Source organism: Sorex fumeus, unplaced genomic scaffold (genome assembly GCF_029834395.1).
Source record: "Sorex fumeus unplaced genomic scaffold, SorFum_2.1 ptg000067l, whole genome shotgun sequence".
Taxonomy (NCBI): Eukaryota; Metazoa; Chordata; class Mammalia; order Eulipotyphla; family Soricidae; genus Sorex; species Sorex fumeus.
Genome location: NW_026606124.1, coordinates 1,410,752 through 1,432,204, shown reverse-complemented (window position 1 = coordinate 1,432,204; position 21,453 = coordinate 1,410,752). Strand labels below are relative to the sequence as shown.

The window sequence follows — 21,453 nt, the reverse complement described above, 5'->3', positions numbered from 1 at the left end:
AATTCTTTCAATAAATGAATAAATGCAGGAAAAACATTGAAGAAAATTTAATACTTTTCCATGATAAAAGTGTGTATCAAAGCAGTAGTATAAGGTAAATTCCTCAGCCTAATTGAGGTAATCTTTTTTAAAAAAGAAAGAAAGAAAGAAAGAAAGAAAGAAAGAAAGAAAGAAAGAAGTAAAAAAGGATGTCCAGTACAACACCTTCAGTTAATGTTCCACAAGTTTTGACTAGTGCAATAAAGCGAAAAGTAAAGGCATACAAGGTTGAAGAGTGAGTCCAGAGGGTAGGGCGACTGTCTTACATTCGGATGACCTGGGTTTGATCTCTGGCAAGACATATGATCCCCTGAGCCCCGCTAAGAGTGTTCCCTGACCACAGAGGTGGGGGTAACCCTGAGTATCACTGGAATATGACCCCCAAACAAGCAATCACAAAAAAATTTCAGGTATACTGGTTGGCAAGGAAGAATTGAAAGTTGCTTTATTTGCAAGTGACATGATCATGTATATAGAAACCCCTAAAAAATAAGAATAAATGGGCTGGAGCGATAGCACAGCGGGTAGGGTGTTCGCCTTACAAGCGGCCAACATGGCCGACCCGAGTTCGATTCCTCCGCCCCTCTCGGAGAGCCCGGAGAGCCCGGCAAGCTACCGAGAGTATTCGATATGCCAGACACAGTAACAACAAAGTCTCCAATGGAGACGTTACTGGGCCCGCTCGAGCAAATCGACGATCAACGGGAGGGCCTTTAACTTTAAAATAAAAACACTGGGGGTGTAGCTTAGTGGTAGAAACTTTGTTTGCTTGTAAGAAGCCCTGAATTCAATCTTCAGTCCCTAAAGAAAATAATTTTAAAAATTGTTTTGATTTTGGGGCCATAGCCAGTGGTTCCAAGGCTCACTCCTGGCTCTTCACTCAGGGACCACTCCTGAGGGACTCAGGGAATCTTACGGCGTGCTGGGGATCAACCCTGGGTCGGCTGCATGCAAAGCAGAAGCCCCACCAACTGTGCTATTTCTCCAACCTACTTTTAAAATATTTTAGATTAAAAATGAACTTAGCAAAATTATAGTATACACAGTCAATGTCAATATATGAAACTAATTGTTAAATAATAGCAATACATAAAATATGAGTCTTTGAGTGGAGTAGACCTCCCAAGCAGTACTCAGGTGGCCCCAGGGCCACTCCTGGCAATTTTTAGCCAACTGGGCCTGACAGTTCAATGCTCTGGCTCATGGATGTGGTGCTCCTTGTGGTCTCCAGTGCCAAATAGTACCAGGGCCATGCTGATGGTACTCGGATCCTCCAGGGCTACACCCAGTGATGCTTAGGTGATCATGCGGTGCTGGGGATCTAACTGGGGTCAAGTATATGCCTTAACCCTGTACTGTTTCTCCAGTTCCAGGGTGATGGGGGAGGAATGAATACCAATTACCACTTACAATTAAGAAACCAGAATGGGGCTGGAGCAATAGCACAGTGGGAAGGGTGTTTGCCTTGCAGGCAGCTGACCCGGGTTAGATTCCCAGCATCCCATATGGTCCCCTTAGCACCACTGAGAGTAATATCTGAGTGCATGAGCCAGGAGTAACCCCTGTGCATAGCTGGATGTGACCCAAAAAGCAAAAGAAAAAAAAAGAAACCAAAATATTTAAGATGAAATTGTTTTTAATATTTAAAAGACCTGAAGACCTTTATACTGTAAAGTAAAAACTTTGCCACGGGAAATTATAGAAGACCCAAATAAACAGCCCAGTGTATTGTGTCATCAATCTGTGGGCTCCAAGTTCTAAGATGATAGTCCTCCCCAAATAGTATTTACTCAGTACAATCCAAATCAGAATTCAGAAGTCTCTTATAAAGATGTAACAGACTGATTTTCAGATGTGTATTTGGGGAGTGGGGTGATAGTATAGTGGATGGGGCACTTGGCTTGTCCACAGCAGGCCCTGGGCTTGATCCCCAACATCCCATATGATCCCCTGAGCACCACCAGGAATGATTCTGAAGTACAGAGCCAGGAGTAACCCCTGAGCATCACCAGGTGTGACCCAAAAATAACAACAACAACAACATGTATATTTGAAGATAAAGGACCCGTAATAGCTAAAACTATTTTAGACAACTAAACTATTTTGGTAATAGGTTAGAAAACTTAAACTACTTGATTTTATTTAATATAAGAATATAGTAATCAACAGTGTGATACTGACAAAAAGACACATAGATCAATAAGAGTCCAAAAATAGATCCAAGCGTATATGAAAAATTGATTTTTTTTACAAATTCCATGTTAATTCAATGAAGGAGTCTTTTCAATAACTAGTCCCAAAACAAGGGACCATCTGTATGAGCTAAAATGAACCTAAATCTTTACCATATACTGTATATAAAATTGGGTTCAAATTGGATCTTAAACCTTAATGTGAAAGTAAAGCCATTAAGCTTTTGAAGGACACAACAGGAGAAAATCCCTGTGAGATGCGTTTTTCAAAGACTTTTTAAAGTGTAGATCAAAAGCACAAACTAAAAGAAAATATTGATAAATTGTCCTTTATCAGAATTACTGATAAACCACTTTAGAAAACAGAAAGGCCAGCCATCAAAGGGAAAAGGCCATCTATCAATGTGGAGAAATATTTTATAAAACATATATCTGAGAAAGGGTTTTCATTCAGAAGTTGTCTCAGGAAGACAACTCAATTTTTAAATGGACAGATGATTTGGACACCTCATATTAGATATATGAATGATTAATAATCAGATGGAGAAATGTCCAAAACCATCTGTTCTAAAAAAATTTTTATTTTATCATTTTTTGGGTGGATTTTGGGCCATACCTGGCAGTGCTCAGGGGCTACTCCTAACTTTGTGCTCAGGAGCCACCCCAGTGGTTTTTAGAGGACCATATGTGGCTGGAAATCTAACTGGAGTTGTTACTTGCAAGGCAAACATCTTAGCCCTATACCATCTCTGTTCCTGAAAAATGCAAATTTTAAAAAATGACCAGCAACCTCATTGTATTCTAGTAGGAATGCAAAATAATATAGCACTTTGAAAAATATGGCAGAAACATTTAAACATACATTCACCATTCAGCCCTACATTTTCACTTAAGATACTAATTTAAGCAAAATTAAAACACATACCAAAAATGTGCTTTAATGTTTATAGAAGCATTATTTATAATCGCTAAAAACCATTTCATAACAGCATTATTCTAATAGCAAAAAACTCAGTTTTAAACATAATATAAATTACAAATTGTGTGTTTAGTATGGAGCAATAGCACAGCGGTAGGGTGTTTGCCTTGCACGCAGTCAACATGGCCGACCCGAGTTCGATTCCTCCGCCCCTCTCAGAGAGCCCGGCAAGCTACCGAGAGTATCTCGCCAGCACGGCAGAGCCTGGCAAGCTGCCCGTGACGTATTCGATATGCCAGACACAGTAACAACAAAGTCTCCAATGGAGACGTTACTGGGCCTGCTTGAGCAAATCAGTGAACAACGGGAGAACAGTGACAGTGACAGTGACAGTGTTTAGTATAAGGGTTGGAGCGATAGCACAGCGGGTAGGGTGCTTGCCTTGCACGCAGCCAACCCAGGCAACCCCATTCCTTCACCCCTCTCGGAGAGCCCGGCAAGCTACCGAGAGTATCTTGCCCATGTGGCAAAGACTGGCAAGCTAACCATGACGGATTTGATATACCAAAAACAGTACACAACAAGTCTCACAATGGAGACATTACTGGTACCCGCTCAAGGAAATTGATGAACAACGGGAGGACAGTGCTGCAGTGCTACAGTGTTTAGTATAAATATCCCACGGGAAGACATTTCCAATAGCTAGACAGTTACACCCACCAACTGCCGTGTCACCCCATCAACGGCCAAGATCCAGAGACTATAAAAAGCCAAGTTCCTGAAGAAAACAATGCAGTCTCCTGCCCCGTGCCTGGCTTTCCTCACCGGGGCCCCTTGGACGGGGACAGGTTGAGTTTCCCTCTCCACCCCGAGCAGAGCCCTGACAGCTGAAGACCTCCAGAATCCAGACACAGCCATGCTGAGACCACTCCACGCGCATGAAGGAACCAGCAGGGGAACCCAGGTGTGCAGGACCAGGGGCTGAGCTCTCCAAGCTTGCTCGGTTTGGGACTTGGCCTCGTCCACCCAGATCGCCCATCTTCCAGTCGCTAGACAGTTAAACCCACCAACTGCCGTGTAACCCCATCAACGGCCAAGATCCAGAGACTATAAAACCAAGTTCCTGGAAGCAAGTGTGGCCACAGGACCTCTCATTGTCTAGTTCTCGTTCTCAAAGAACCCAGCAGGCTACTGAGATTATCTTGCCTGCATATATGTCTGACTGGGAACACCTGTAAAGGTGATTAGAGGCTGCCCCAAAAGCCTCCATCCCTCTCAGAGAACCCGGCAAGCTACTGAAAGTATCCCACCCACAGCAGAGCCTGGCAAGCTACCAGTGGCATACTCGATATTCCAAAAACAGTAACATTGATGGTCCTCATTCTCCTGATCCTGAAAGGGCCCCCAATATGCCATCGGGCTACACTAGCACGTGACAGGGACGAATGGAGACGTTACTGGTGCCCGCTTGAGCAAATCAATGAATAATGGGGTGATATTTTTCGTCATAGTGATCCCACAGGATTCTATTAGCAATAAAGAGGAACAAGAAGCTAGAAGACAAAGCAACATGAATGAATCTCAAAAAATATTATACTGGAAGAGTTTGAATACAAATTCTATACTGTATGATTCAATTTTTATAAAATTCTAGAAAATGAATAGTTTTAGTAAGTAAAAAGCAGGTTGTTGGGTCCAGGAATTTTGAGAGGAAAAAAAGCAAATGCAAAGGGCATATGGGAACTTTTTTGAGTGAGTTAATTGCTCTCATCTCTCTTGTAGTAGTTGCACAATTATATACCACAACTATCAACTGTACACTTAGAATTGGTGAATTTTATTATTGTAAATAATACCATAGTAAGCAAAAATGAAAAATAAGTTTATACCACCTATTTATAAGATCTTCCTTTAATTTTTTCTTCTGGAAGCAATTTTTCATTTTTTATGACTCTATTTGAAGGTCATGAAGTGCTGTTTGTTATATTCATTTTTCAGAAGTCTTTATTTGTAGATAATTAAATACTAGTTATTATTTATATATTTCAACTTTCCTAAGCAAATTTCCTTAAAGTCAAGGACCATTTCTAATTTTATCTTGGCTTTCCCAAAGTCTGATTTTTTTTGTTTTAAAAATCTTGACATTTATTTACTTTTTCCAAAAACAGAGTTTAAGACCCTTAAACTGTCCCGGGTTTTACCTCCAGCACCACATATTGGCCCCCTGGTTCCCCCCAGGAGTAATCCTTGAGTACTGCCAAGTATCCCCCACCAAAGGGATACAATAGTTGATAGAGCATCAGTGTATTTAATGATAAATTCTGGTTAACTGAATTTGAGTCTTTCCTGAATTCATATGCACTGCTTTGAAAGTACATTGATCATAGAAATTGTAATCATTCAAAATCTCTTTTATTCAACAAAAGATTTTCGACCACCACTTAAGATTCTACGTTTATATGTTCCTTTAAAAAGTTTCTCATTGTGGAGTCAAAAAATCTGGCACTGGGGTTAAAGTGCAGGCCTTGCATGCAAATGACACTGTGTCTCCCAAGCATCATTGGGTGCAGCCCTGGAGGTCCTTGAGGCCTGCAAGCACCACTAAGTGGCCTAGGTAATCCCTAGCACTGAAGGGTCCAAGAAGCACAGGCCTCCCACTGATTCTCAGAGGCTCCAGGGACCATTCCCAGCAGTTCTCAGCCTGGCCATGCAAGCCTGATAATTCAGTACGAGGACTCAGCAATGTGCTACTTAGCCCCAGTGTGGATACTAGGGCCCACCTGGTGTTGCTTGAGGTCAACAAGGCTACATCCTGCAGTGCGCTGTGGCCACCAGGCTGTACCTGATAGTATTTAGAAGGTATCAGTGCTGGGAATTGAACTCAGAGCCTTGAACTTGCTATGCATCCGCTCCAGACCTTTGCACTGTCTCCCCAGTCCCCAATGACCTTTTCATAGGACTTCTGGGATAGCATTGTCCTTGTTTGTTGTTTGCAGGTGATGTGCATACTGGAAATATAGGTTTAGGCATGGGAACAAAAAGCAAAAATGTTCTGTTTGGCTTATGTCATATATTACAGCCAAGCTGACCTTTGTAACAAACTAAATTTAGTTTTTTTAAAAAAAGCTATTTTTAATTTAATTCTCTCATGAGTCTCAGATGTCACTATCCTACATTATTGAATTTGAGGGATATTTGTACACATTAAGTAACAAAATTGTATGAATAGCAGAATCGAAATATATTTTTAAAATTAGGAGCCTGGTTTATCTTTTTTGTTCAAAACTAAGGCAATTCTAATTCCCCATGGAAAATACATGAAGACAAGGCATGCTTTAAATTTCTCAAGAGGAACTTTAATACAAAAATGCTTGAACCAGTAGTCATTTAAGATGCACAGTTATCCAATAAATACTCGATAGAGATAATTGAATTCAAGACTTTATAGGGTAGAAGTGATGCAAAGAGGCTCTAAGAAACTGAGAAGCCTGGAGCTAAAGTCCCATCTCAGGCCTCCTAATACTTCTAATGGTCTAACATTGGAGATTCACTCTCCTTAAGCTTTGTTTATTCAGCTGTGAACAATGGAAATAAAAATGCTCTCTAAATATGTTTATTTTAAAAATTCCTTAGTTACGCATTTTTAATCCTGACATATCTATTTTTCTACCAGTCCTTCATTTCTTTTAATTAGATTCCTGGTCCTTCCTTTGTCTCTTCCCTCCTTCCGTTCTTTTGTCCCTCCCTTCCTTTCTTCTTTTCTTTGTTGTCTCACCCAGCTATACTTTTGGTCTGTGCTCAAGGACCACTCCTGGTGAATCTCAGGAGTTAACATGAGGCTCCATGTGTTGAACCCAGGTTGGCCACGTGTAAGGCAAGTGCCTTACCCACTATTTTATCTCTCTGGTCCCTCCTGGCATACCTTTATACACAATGATTATTAGTTCCTTTCCACATATTGACCATAAGAAAAGATGGGGTAAAAGGAACATGGTATATAATGCCAGTCACTTGATCACTTGATTTCCCGTTAATCGTCGATTTGCTTGAGCGGGCGCCAGTAACGTCTCCATTTGTCCCTGTCGCGTGCTAGTGTAACCCAATGGCGTCTGTTCGCTCGAGGAACACGAAGAGCCTCAAACCGATCGTTCATGATCTTGATGAAGAAGTCTGACCATCTGGTAGGTGGGCGGCCACGCGGTCTTTTGACATCCCGTGGAATCCAGTCGGTAACAGCTCTAGTCCAGCAGTCGTCTTTAAATCTCATTACATGACCAGCCCATCTGATTTTCGACGCCTTGGCAAACGAGACAGCGTCCCTGATTCTTGATCGTCGATGGAGGTCGGAACTCCGGATTCTTTCTCTCATTTGAGTGAAACGTGATATTCCAAGCATAGCTCTTTCTATTCTTCTTTGGGAGACCTGAATAGCGTTCTCATCCTGTTTGCGTAGGGCCCAGGTCTCTGAGGCATATGTTAATGCAGGAAGAACAGTGGAATCAAAGAGATGTGCCCGGAGCCGGAGGTTCTTCGTCCTCTTAGCTATTTCTTCGACGTTCTTGAAGGCATTCCAAGCCGCTCTCTTCCTCCTGCGCAGCTCGGGTGCCAGGTCATTTGTCATGTTGACTTCTTGACCTAGGTACACATAGCTATTACACTCGGAGATGGTCGTTCCGTTGAGAGCGAATGGGGCGTCAGGAACGAGGCTGTTTCTCATAAACATTGTCTTCGTAAGATTCAGCTGTAGTCCGACCTTTCCACACTCACGGTCGAAATCGGCCAGCATTTGTGCCGCTTGGCTGATGTTTGGTGTTATTAGAACAATGTCATCAGCAAAGCGGAGGTGGTGTAGTTGCCGACCATCTATCTTCACTCCCATTCCTTCCCATTCCAGTCGTCGCATGATGTTCTCGAGGGTGGCACTGAAGAGTTTCGGTGAAATGGTATCACCCTGCCGAACCCCTCTCTTGATATGGATGATTACTTCTTTGTAGAATGGTGAGATCTTGGTAGTGAATCCGCAATAGAGCTCACGAAGGATCCTGATGTATTGAGTTTGTACGCCTTGATTGGCTAGGGCTTCCATGACCGCTTCCGTCTCAACAGAATCAAAGGCCTTCTTTAAATCAATGAACGTTAGACAGAGCGGCATCTTGAACTCCCGAGATACCTCAATGAGCTTGGTTATTGTGTGGATATGGTCGATGGTACTGAATCCTTTTCGGAATCCAGCTTGTTCACATGGTTGTCCTTCATCTAGTGTTCTGCTAATCCTATTCAGGATGACTCGAGTGAATAGTTTGTAGATGACAGACAATAGGCAGATTGGGCGATAGTTGCCAATGTCGTGGATGTCTCCTTTCTTGTATAGTAGTACAGTCTTGCTGGTTTTCCATTGGGACGGAACCTTGCATTCAGACAGGTAGCGTGTGAAGAGCCAGTAGATTAAGATATTCAGTAAATATTAATTAATGCTTAATTAATATTAATTCAGTAGAGAAAATATTCTTCATTTATATAGTAACAAATTATGATCACATTATGATCAAAACTTCCTTTCCTTACATATATATAATGGTATGCTTATGTTTCAATAAAACTTTATTTACCTAAAAAGATGGTAGACCAAATTTGATTCACGGGCCACAGTTGTTGATCCCTACGGTAACAAAATAGGACATATCTGGAGATAGAAAACCCAGGAAGTAATCTGTCTCGAGCATGAACTGCCTTAGTATAAGTTGCAAACCATATCATCTCAGTTCTTTCTAGATTTATTAGTCAAATCATGTGATCATAGGGATCTGTCTTCTAGCTTACCTTTGGCTATGGAAAGTCATATTTTTCTGGAAGACAAAAAAGCCTGAGAATAAAATCAAACCAGGGTCTTGACTTAATTTTTAATTTTTATTCCCCTACCCTACTTTTTGGTGGTGGCTTTGATGACTGAGTGTCAGACACTTCTGTTGTGGTACTTGTTCACATTTAGTTGCAGTGTGCCAAAGATTAATTAATTATTTTGGGTACTGACCATTCAGAAACCTTTCACCATTGCCAAAATTTTGTGACATCTCCCCTTTCTTCTTCTCCCCCCCCCATTTTCAGTTACATGATCCTGTATGAGATCACAAGATCTATGAACATGTTTGTGTCTTGGGGGGTAGAGACCAAGATTGAAACCACTGGGTTTTATGGCAGCTCTCTCCTTATCTTTTTGAGAAATCTCTGTACCATTTTCCATAGTGACTGAACCAGACAACATTCCCACCTACAGTAGCACTGTAGCACTGTCCTCCCATTGTTCATCAATTTGCCCGAGCGGGCACCAGTAATATCTCACAACAAATTGTAGGATTTGTTGTTACTGTTTTTGGCATATCAAATACGTCACGGGGATTTGATGCCAGGCTTTGCCATGCGGGAGGGATACATTAAGTTCCATTTTTGTCACATCCCTGCCAAAACAAGCTGTTTCTCATCTTTTTCATATATGTCATTCTCGCTGGTGTGAGGTGATACCTCAGAGACCTTTGTTTATTGCAGCACTTAGTGCAATACCTAGAATATGGAATCAACCCAGATGTCCAATGGCAGATGATGGATAATGAGAGTGAGATATCTGTGTACAATGGAATCCTATGCAGTCATAGGGAATGATGAAATTATACATTTCACTAGAACCGGAGGATATTGTATTAAGTGAAATAGGTCAGAAGGACAAATATTGAATGTTGTTACTCATATGTGATGTATAGAATAACATGACAGAGGAGTATAAGGTATCAAAAGTGGACAGACCTTTGATTGGCTCTGGATTGCAGAGGTGGAAAGGCCAGAGAAGGAGAGATGGGAAGAGGACGGGGGTGGGGAGTAGAAGTAAGAAGAGGCAATTTGGAGGTCACATAGGAGAAAATAGCAGGGCCTTGAACACGTTGGCGGTATAGAGTCATGGTGTCTCTAATTATTTAAGCCATACGATCAAATATGGCTGTAAGCACGAAACCCATACTACAGTAATTAAACTTACAAATCTATTACAGAGGTGAGGTAGAGGGATACCTGGGGACATTGGTAGAGGGACACTGACAGTGGGATTGCAGTTGGAACATGTATGCCTGAAATTTTTTTGTAAATCATGGTATCTAAATAAAAATAATTTTAAATTAAAAATTAGGGGGAAACATGAAAGAAGCAGCAGAAGTTAAGACCTAGATGATACTCCGGCATATGGGACAGGACTGTTGGCCTGTTGGCAGTTGGGGTGGGGTTGGGGGTAGGGCAAGGTTTTATCACTGAGCAATCTGTCCCCACATTTCAAGTCTTGACCTTATACTGAATATTTGATTTGGGATATTGAATTGCAAACATCCTGCTTTTCCCCTCTAGAACTTCGAGATCTAAAAGAATTTCAACTCTTAACTGTCTGTAAAAACAGACTTTTACATCAGTGTATTCCCAGTAACTTTGTGGTAGACGTTTTCATGTACATTTCTTGTGTATGTGGGAACTACGAGTTGCATAAAGGTTTTTAAAAATTATTGCATTTTTAATGCGTTTTTTGCTTTAAAAATGTTTTTAGACATTTACTCAGTAACACTCGGAAGGTATTCTCTTTAGCATCCATCAGTTTATAGTGTTAACCCCAGTTTTACAGATCAGGAAACTAAAAGTAAGAAACATAAATAACTAAGTTAAGAACACTTAGTGAGGATGTCAGAGCTAAGACTAAACACAGTAAACTATTTTGATATTCCTGCTATAAAAAAATTACCACAGACTTAGTGGTTTAAAATAACACAAATTTATTAATTTACAGTTCTGTAGGTCAGATGCCTGAAGTTAGTCTCAGTCAGCTTTTGGCAAGACTGTGTTTCTTCCACAAGCCTTACAGGAGAAAATTGTTTTGCTTGCTTTTTTCCAACTCGAGACTTCCCACATTCTTGTCTTATGATTCATTTCCATCTTCAAAATCATTCTCCTGTCATATCCCTTGCTCTTATTCTCCTATTTTCCTTCTTCACTTTCAAGGACCCTCTCTTTAAAACTAACCCAGATAATTCTTAGGACTGTCCTCAAGATTCTAATTTAATCACATCTGCAGGGATGGAGCTATCCGCACAGCGGGTAGGGCATTTGCCTTGCACGCAGCTGACCCGGGTTCAATTCCTTTGTCCCTCTCGGAGAGCCCGGCAAGCTACCGAGAGTATCCCATCCGCATGGCAGAGTCTGGCAAGCTCCTTGTGGCGTATTCGATATGCCAAAAACAGTAACAACAAGTCTCACAATGGAGATGTTACTGATGCCGGTTCGAGCAAATCGGGTTCGAGCAAATCGATGAACAACAGGAGGACAGTGCTACAGTGTTGCATTGTCATATAAAATGACATTTCTGCAAGTCTCGGGGGTTAATTTATAGACATCTTTGCTGGGCCATTATTTTACCTACCAAATTAAAAAGCAGGGGGGAAAAAACACCTTGTTTTGTGGCCACACCTGGCTGTGCTTGGGGTTTGCAGCTGGTACTGCAGTCTTCATGTTGGCTGTGTGCAAGGCAAGTGCTTTATCCCCTGTACTATCTCTCCTCCACCACCATCCCTGAAAATAAAGATCTTATTTTATCCCTGAAAATAAAGATCTTATTTTATCCTCTCATCATCTCATAGAACGTAGTATTAGGTAAGTCAGCATTAGGTAAATCTTTATCCTGAAGCAAAAGGTTTTGTGATTCTGCTAGAGTTTTATAACTTGTTAGCCTGAGGGGACTCAGAAAGTTTTCAAGTAGATCATACTTTTGTAACATTTTTATCAACATTAAGCATTTGATGTTAATATAGGTAAATTGCTTTCTTGTCTCCAGGTAATCAAACTTGAATTCAACCCAAATTAGATTTGATTCAATGCCCTTGCCATCTGTTAGCTGGTTTGATAGTTTCTGGTTAAAAAAAAAAGTCATCTTTTTCCTGAAGGATAGGGAAATGGGATAAAGATAGCATACACTTTTGGATTTTATTTGGTAGTTTGAAAATCCTTCTTTGCTAGTGTTTAGACTCAGTGGTTGAGGGTATATGGAAAATTTTGAGTTTTCTATATTGGGGCCAGAAAAATAGTACAGAGGATAGGGCACTTGCCTTACACACAGCCAGCCTAGGTTTGATTCCAGGCACCCCATATTGTCCTAGAGCCCCACCAGGAGTGATCACTGGGCACAGAGCCAGGAGTAAGACCTGAACACTGTTGGGTGTGGCCCCAAAAAACCCCCAAAATCTATATTACATGTTACAACTTTTTAATTTTATGTTAAAAACAGAAGGGTAAAAGAGTTATCTTAGATTACTCAATGGTTTGGAGTATGCTTTGCATGCTGGAATTCTAGGTTGAAGAAAAACAGTTATTTTAGAATAGGCTTTTTTTTAGATCTAATTTTTAATTTATTTTCTTGCTATATAGAAATTTTTTCAACATTGGTTTCTTAAAAATAATAAATAAAAGGCCCTCCCGTTGATCATCGATTTGCTCGAGCGGGCCCAGTAACGTCTCCATTGGAGACTTTGTTGTTACTGTGTCTGGCATATCGAATACTCTCGGTAGCTTGCCGGGCTCTCCGAGAGGGGCGGAGGAATCGAACTCGGGTCGGCCATGTTGGCTGCGTGCAAGGCAGACGCCCTACCCGCTGTGCTATGGCTCCAGCTTTCCATTATGCCAATAAGCAGTTGAATATGTCCTGTAAATTTATTTGCAAGAGCTAATACTTAACTTTTCCTTATTTTAAATTGTAGTAATAGAAGATAGCACTTCAGAAATGAATAACAAAGAATACTTTTTATCCAACCCTGTGCTTCATAGCTGCTACACAAAGTAATAATGGAGCTGATAAAGGGCATGTATTATTTAATAATTACTCATGAATTTTTAGTCATTACTTTGATTTTTATCAATAGATTAGTTCTCCACAGCTACATTTTCTATCTTAACAAAACCCGTTTTTCACCCGTTAGACATCAATTCATCATTTTTAAATTGTTTTATTTACTATCTCATACTAAACAATAGCTAGAATTTTTTAAAATCATTCTAGCTTTTTCTTGGGCAGAAGGGACATTGTGTTTTTCCTATAAACTACTTGTTCTAGAATTCATAGATGTCTAGTTCACTGTTTTCAAAAGTGAGTTGAAATAATCCAGTTATCTCTGTTGTTATATGATTTTTTTTTTTCTATTTGTTTGCTTAAAGAAGTTAGAATTCCAGGGACCACTGAGTAATTTTTTTTTTCCTAAAAAGAAGATCAAGTTAGGAAGGAAACCTCTGACTGGTTAATGTGAGTCAACTAATAGAGTTGAAAGGGAAATGGCCGTGTTAGTTAATAAGGATAAATTACCTTCACGCCAAGAAAAAGCTGCTAGCATAGTCAGTGTAGGTCCAGGGAAGCAATATTGAGAATGAAGATACTAGTTTCCCAGCACTACTGGTGGCTTTAGCTAGGAGAGTAGCCAAATACAGAGTGGACTGGGATATGCTGAAATTAGAAACTGGAAAAGTATTTCAGCAAAGAGCTTGCAGTGATTGTCAAGGAACATAGAGACAGCATGATTTAATGGAATTCAGTGGCACTTTGAAGTTAGTCAGGACTGGGTTCTTATCTTGCTACTTTAAAACTATATGGTGTTGGGCTAGAATCTTAATCCCTTCAAATCCCTACTTCCTCATTTGTTAGAATAATAGTTACCCCTTAGAATTACTCTGTGACTTAGAGGTATGACATCCATGATAGTAGTCAGAGTCCTTGCATGGTCACCCAGTAGATAGAAGCTTTAAGGATAACAAAAAGCTTCTAGGTGGTTGGCAGAGTTTGCTTAATGGATTTTCTTACCAGCTGTACTTAAAAAGTCTAGGGGGAACAACTTAGTGCTGTGTCTTTGATTTCAAAGTAGCAGACATCTATGTCAGCCTAACTCGGTCCCAGGTATGTCACATTTTAAGGGTTCTTTGTTCTTTTTATTTTTTAGAGATCATGGGTTTTTTTTTTTCAAATATCTTTGGCAAATATTTTCTCCCAACATGTGGCTTGTCTTCTAATTTTCTTGACATTATTTTTGAGCGTGGGTGAGGCGCAGTCAGTGGTTCTCAGAAGCCACACCCAGCTCTGTGCTCACCGGCCACTCCTGGTGGTATGATAAGGGGCCACACCTAGTGCTACTCGGGACTAGATGCAGTGACAGGATTTGAGTCATCATTGGAGCTACAGCCACATGAACGAATGGCAAGTGCCGCAACCTTTGTTTTTTTCTCTTCACCCAAATTACATTTTACAGAGCATAAGTTTTTTTAATTTTCATCAAGTTCAATGAATCAATTTATTCAGTAATGCATGCCATTTGTGTAGTGTCTAAAATGTTATAGCGAAACCCAAACTCATCTAGATTTTGTCTGTATTCTAGAACTTTCATAGTGTTGCATTTTACATTTAGAATCAGAGATCCATTTTCAGTCAGTTTTGTGGAGAATGTAAAATCTTTGCCTGGATTATTTTTCCTTCTCCCCCCCCCTCCACCCCCTCCCTCTCACCCTTCCTCCCTTCCTCCCTTCCTGCCTTCCTTTCTTCCTTTTCTCCCCTTCTGCCTTTCTTCCTTCCTTTGAATGGCTAATTCAAAGTTGTGTCTTAAAGACAGAACCAGAAGTAGACACTTCAATGCTGACCATGCTGGATAATTGTGCGCAGACCACACTGGTTTCCTTTGTATATCTGACTCATTAGCTTTTTGTCAGAGATGGTTTTAATCTTACATTCTGCTATTCATACTGTCTTCTAATTGGAGCTACCTGTGAAATGGGAGTGGGCAGTGCCATGCCCTTTTTTTAATTTTTTTTCATGTCTTCCATGTTCGTTCTTGGTATCTACATTTTCAGTGAATTGTGTTTTCTGTCTTTTCATCTGGGTGTGTGGAATAATGTCCAGTCATACTCTTCATAACTTAAAAATGGATATTTTTTGGAGCAGCCTGAAAGCTGTCCAGTCAACTTAGGCTATAGAAGTCATTGCTTTCTCGCTAACTAACAATTTTTCTAACATAGTTCCTTTTGTTTGTCTGGTCTCTTGGTTTGAAGGCCTTTGAGTGATGCTCGGAGCTGCTGGTGCTGCACGCAACAGCTGTGCTCAGGAACCATGCAGTGCTGGGGATCAGACCAGGGCCCAGGCATGCACTCCAGCCTTTAACCATCTTCCTGCCTCCCACACATAGTTCCCTTGATCTGTTTGAGCTAGCTGTTGTGGCTGCTTTGGGTATCCTGTCTGTTAGGATTTTTATCTATTCTTAGACCACAGGACACCTAAAAGAACTTGTCTATTAAACACAAAATATTCTTATTTATAAATTTATTTATGATGTATGACAGTAGTTGCTGATTAAGATAAGATAAAAGGAGTGGCTTAAGAGTGAAAAATTAGAAGAAAAAAATTAAGTAAAACCAGAGAGATAGTACAGTGGATAAGGCACTTGCCTTGCATGCAGCCGACCCAGGTTCAATCCCTGGCACCTTCTTTGGTCCCTGAGTGCACCAGGACTGTTCCCAAATGTAAAACCAGGAGTGAGCTCAGAGCACTGCTAAGTGTGCCCCAAACTCCCTCCCAAATAATGATAATAAAATAAATAATTTTAAGTAATAAAAATCCCCCAAGATTTATTGAACTAAAATCACTGTCACTGTCCTCCCGTTGTTCATCGATTTGCTCGAACAGGCCCAGTAACGTCTCTATCGTGAGACTTGTTGTTACTGTGTTTGGCATATCGAATACGTCATGGGTAGCTTACCAGGCTTTGCCGTGCGGGTGAGTTACTCTCAGTAGCTTGCTGGGCTCTCCAAGAGGGGTGGAAGAATCGAACCCGGCTCAGCCAGGCTGGCTGCATGCAAGGCAAACGCCCTACCACTGTGTTTTTTAAAAAGTATTAAGTCATTGCACAGAAATCTCTTGAAAGTGTTTGTATTATTTTGGATGTTTAATTTTGTCCAAAGTAAGTCAGCTCAGCTTGAATTCCTCCTCTCAATTTTAGGCAGGCGCTCAGAGAAAGAAAATTTAGATGGACTTTGTTAGAAGGTAGATATTTAACTACAAATTTTGTCTCTATTCTTGGATTGCCCTTTCCTAAAAATTATTTTGAGTAATATTCTGATTATAAGCAATAACCAGTGCCATAAATCGTAAGAACAGATTTATTAAAACTCTTTCTCTAAGCTTTTTTTTTTTGGAAAGTAATATATCTTGCCTTAAAATTTAAAGATATGTCCCCAAGTTACATTTTCTACCATAACGTCCAAATTAAAGGATCACCATATTGAGACTTATCTTCAGTTAGTTTCCCTTTTATATATTTCCATATTGATGGGTGAGTTGCAGGGAGGTCAGGGATGGCTTTTGGTAGGACTCAAGGGACCTGTGGTGCTGGGAATGGAACGAGGGTCTGCTGCCTGCAAGGCCAGCGCCTTACCCACTGTACTGTCTCTCCAGGCCTCTGGGTAACTCCTCAGGGGAACATGTGGTGCCAAGGATCAAACTTGTACTTCCCACTTTTAAATCATGTTGAACGCTTATTGAGCTATCTCTGGCCCTCAATTTATTTTTTACTGGGCAAACTAAAATTTCCCCTACCATTTATAATATTGTTCTCAGGAAGAGAACTATTTGTCATTGCCTGCTGTGTACCAGAAAGATAATCTCTGCTGTCTCACAATACCCCCTTTCCTCTCCAAATCAGCTTTGTCTGCGCCCTTGCTGCTTTCATACCAAATCATCTGCTTGGTTTTCAGTGCCTTCAGCAAATCAGAAACCTAGTCTTCCTTAGTAAGTCTAGAGAGATTTGGGGAATTCTCTATGATTAGAATATATTCAGAATTGAGGTGATCCAACGATAATTTAAAGTAGAAGTGATGAATAAGAGGTATTAAGAAAACACATGAATTTTCTTTCTTTAAGAAAAAAGAACCTAGTAGTATTTTGTACCTTCTCTCCAGTGCTAACAATATTTAAAGAAAATGAGGCCCTGGTGGCCTGCCACACACACAGCAGCTGGATTTCCATTTGCACTGTTTTATTTTCCCAGCTAAGGATGCTAAGGCTTTCACCACCTGGCAGTTGAGGACCAAGATCAAGAGTTTCTTTGATCTGTGCCTCACCTGTTGTCCTTTTAACAAATGACCTTGGTAAGTTTGTAAAGTCTCTTTAGTAGAAAAACCGTAAGCCCAATGTTCAGATAGCTCTTATTCATGAAGGTTAAATAGATTTTAGAGGAATAGCAGGGCTTACGGACTACTTAGCATGAAACATCGAGTGATCTAAAGGGAGATGCAAGAGTGATGGTATTGCTGCTGCAAATAATTGCAGAAGACACTTGTGAGTATTGCACAGTAAATCTGCACTTTCTATGGGCATCCATTTAAGGGGAGGCTTCCTCAAGATGAAGCGTTGGCAACACATGTCTAATAGGTGCGTTCATTTTAATATGCTCATTCATTGAATAGGCCTGATTAATTAGTACATGTCACCATCTGGTCCTTAGTGAGACTATTCATTTTTTAAATGTTGAAATTGCAGGGAATGGTGCACACCAATTATAATCCTTTTAACAGGATTGTGTTGATATAAAGTATATGTGTAGGAGGACTTGATTGGAATTCCACTTGCATCTAAGGGTACACACATCAGCCTGAAGTCACTTAGAACAGAGGAAGTCAGGCGAGGGGAAAATGAAAGAAGAGCCATCCGTTTTCTACTATTTCTCCTCTGGCCATATATAAGGATGTATAAGGCTTTCTCTCTGGTATTTTTTTGGGGGGTGGGGGAGTGCGTGAGGGGATATGCTTCGTTTCTCTTGATTTTACAAACACACACACACACACACACACACATACACACATACACACCCCTACCTTTCATTTTCAATTCCCTTTTTCTTTCACCTCCATTCCTCTCTTTTCTTTTTTGATCCTTGTTTTCTCATCTTCTCCCCCACTACTATTCTCTAGTCAAATTAAAAAGAGTTGAATGATAACTTATAGATACAGTAAACCTCCCCCCTCTCTGCCCTTTAAAAAAAGAATTCCAGTTGGCCAAATTTTCTTGGTATCTGTGAGCTTGAGCATTATTTTTAGTTAGAATAATTGCTACTATAGCTTACATTTATTTTAGTGCGGGCTTCATATATGAGATTTTGTCCTTCTTTTGTCTCTCTTTGGTTATTTTCCAAATTTTTATGAGGATTGTTTCTCCTATAATCAAGCTCCTAAATAATAGAAAAATATTTAAATAATATCTTTTCAACACGCTTTTTAATATCTTTGTTGTTTCTTTGCCTTCTTGAGTAGAGAGTACAGAATATAACCTAACATTCTCTTGCAATAATTAGTGTCAATGTCAGTCAAGGTGCTGTTCTGTTCCCAGAATAGAATCAGTGGTGTCGGCAACATCTATCGACCTGTTTGCTTTTTGAATAATTTCATTCAGTTTTATTTTCCTCCTCCCCCTTCCCCACTGCCCGCCCTCCCCGTTGCTTCATCTAGTTACTTGTCACTTGCCACTTCTGTCTGACTGCTCCTGTCCCTTTCAAAGTTATTTTAAGTCAAACCAGGTAGCAAAGTACCATTTATTTCTTTGTTCAAGAAGCATGCATGGACAGGAGTGAATGAGAAATGTCTTTTGCTTTCAGGGAGCTAAGAATAGTGAGCAGAAAAGGAGAAAATGTACACAAATGGCCATAAGTACCTTGTAATGAGAATTTGGTTGGGCCACAACCAGTGATGCACAGGGCTTACTTCTGCTCTGTGCTTAAGGGTCGCTCCTAGTAGTGCTTGGATGCCATAGGCAGTTTTGGGGGGTTAAACCTGGGTGGATCACATGCAAGACAAGCACATTCCTTACTGTAATCCAGCCCTTATAATGAGAATTTTAAAGAGGGAAACTTAGTTTATTTTAAGAGGAAGATCAGTATCTTCACTGTACACTTGGTGTTTGACTGAAGCATCAAATGCGCCCCACCCCCACCCTCAGAACCTCTGAACTCTGCCCCCTCCCTCAAGAGTTCTACAGAATTTGAGACTGAATTGATAGAACAGCAGGTAAGGTTCTTGTATGTGGCCAGCCAAGGTTCAATGTTCCACCCTTTATGCTTCCCGAGCCCTGCCATGAGTGATTCCTGAGCACAGAGCCAGGAGTAAACCCTGAGCTTCCACACATTTTTTATGTTTCAAAAAAAACATAAACACATGGAAAATTACTGTAGAATTTTGGGAAGTTATTATACATATTTACTCGATATAGGTATGTAGGAAATGGCTTTTTAAATTGTAAGACCATATCCCATCACAAAAGAGCTTTGCATTCGGGGGGTATTCTTCCAAGTATTTTCATGTAGCTTGGTGTTACTTCTGAAAATACCTGAAAATATGAGCCAGATGGTTCCGTGTAAGGGCCCAAGGATGTGATACTGCTGAGGCTGTCATGCCAAGGGCCACCTTGGCAGTGCTTGTGGTCTACTAGACTGTACTGAGCAATGCTCGAGGGCCTCCTGATCTATATCTGGCAATGCTCTGAGAGCTTTGCAGGATTAGGGATGAAACCAGGATTGGGCACTTGCAACAAATTCATTTGTCCACTCTCACTCCTGGTGGTGCTCAGGGGACAATCTGAGTACTAGGGATCGAGCTTGGGTCAGCTGCGTGCAAGACAAACCACTACCCTCTGTGCTACCTCTCTAGTGGTTATTCACCACTAACTCAGGTGCTGCCTCTCTAGTCCTCAGCATTGCATTCAAGGATTTCTACTATATTTGCAGCTCAGAGCTACCAATGATCTTGAGAAAAAAAAGTATAGAAAGTGGTAAGAATGTGGTTTTTAAAAGAGTAAGAGTAATTTACAATGAGTACATCAGACAAAGAGTGATGAAATCCAGAACTCAAATTGGTTATTGTTGTCAAAGGGAGAGCACAGATGAGAGAATAGAGCCTGCCAGTTGCCGGTAGCATGTGAAGATCAAGAGGGATCAGAGTTGACCCATCCTGAATACCTACCAATGCTGTGACACCATTAACTATTATAATGTCCAGGGAAAAGAAAACAACAACAGACCATTTTGGAGGAAAGATTATTAGTTTTTGGTTCTTTTGTAGATATCTGGTAGGCAATTCGTTTTGGCTTTTTTTTTTTTTGGTTTGGGGTCCCACCCGGCGATGCTCAGGGGTTACTTCTGGCTCTTTGCTCAGGAATAGCTCCTGGTGGTGCTCAGGGGACAGTCTGAGTACTAGGGATCGAACTTGGGTCAGCTGCGTGCAAGACAAACCACTACCCTCTGTACTATCTATCCAGCTCTGACAACGAGAAGCTGGAGCATTAGAGGGCAACAGTAAGAGGTATTAGATTCTGGGAAGTTGTTCTATCCTTAAGCATTTGGAGATAAGACAATTATGGAAGAGATGGTTAGGGGGAAAGGTCTTCTTTTTCTTTTTTTCTTTCCTTTTCTTTTCTTTCTTTCTTTTACTTTTTAATGCTAAGAATAGAAGGAGCATCTGGACATCTTTTTGAAAGAGCTAATATTAATGCCATTTCGGGGGTTTGTAGTAAAATAGATAGAGGAACCACAAATAAAGGACAGCCGGAGAAACAGTTATAAATACCATACTTTAAATAGAACATTCACTTTTATTTCTGTACAAACAGTACTAACAAAACTGATCTGAACCGATCAAATTAAGTTTGTGTGTATAACAAGTATAGGGATTCTGTAAATGAGACCAAAGGCTTTTTTCTGATTTGTCTAGTTTTCATCTATGCCCTGATAATGTAATCTTACCAGGTAGCTCTTCACAGAGAGAAGAGTTGTTTAATTGTTTGAGATTATGAAAGGATCCTGCCTGCAACTTCATGTTTCTCCTTGCTTCATTTGTTTGAGTGATTCAGATTGGCACTTTAATCCAAATTTGCATTCACAAAATGTTTTGAAAGACCTTAAAAGTAGTCACTTTCCCAAATGACACCCTCTTTGTGTTAAATATGTCTTGTGTGTCTCTCAGCACCCAGCTTCGTCTGTGTATAGGAAAAAAGACCTGAAAGAGGAATATCGAGAAAAATTTTGGTGTGGAGGTTTTGTTTGCATGCTTGTATTTTCTTATTGCTTTTATAATACCAAAAAAAGAGTAATCTGTTCTATTTTTTCTTTTCTTTTTTAAAAATTTAGTTTTTAGGAGCTGGAGTGATAGTACAGTGGGTAGGGCATTTACCTTGCACGCGGACGACCCGGGTTCAATTCCCAGCATCCCATA

At 40.4% G+C, this 21,453-nt stretch overlaps 2 protein-coding genes across 3 annotated transcripts in view; both read left to right on the top strand.

The window, feature by feature from the left end:
- Nucleotides 1-21,453, top strand: part of PEAK1 (pseudopodium enriched atypical kinase 1) — a 268,078-nt gene that overhangs the window by 160,443 nt on the left and 86,182 nt on the right. The window lies entirely within an intron of this gene.
- The window catches only part of TSPAN3 (tetraspanin 3), a 174,942-nt gene continuing 162,957 nt past the window's right edge, over nucleotides 9,469-21,453 (top strand). Inside the window, exon 1 of the mRNA XM_056128751.1 lies at nucleotides 9,469-9,474. The gene's annotated coding sequence lies outside the window, so the exon portion shown is untranslated. The remainder of the gene's footprint in view (nucleotides 9,475-21,453) is intronic.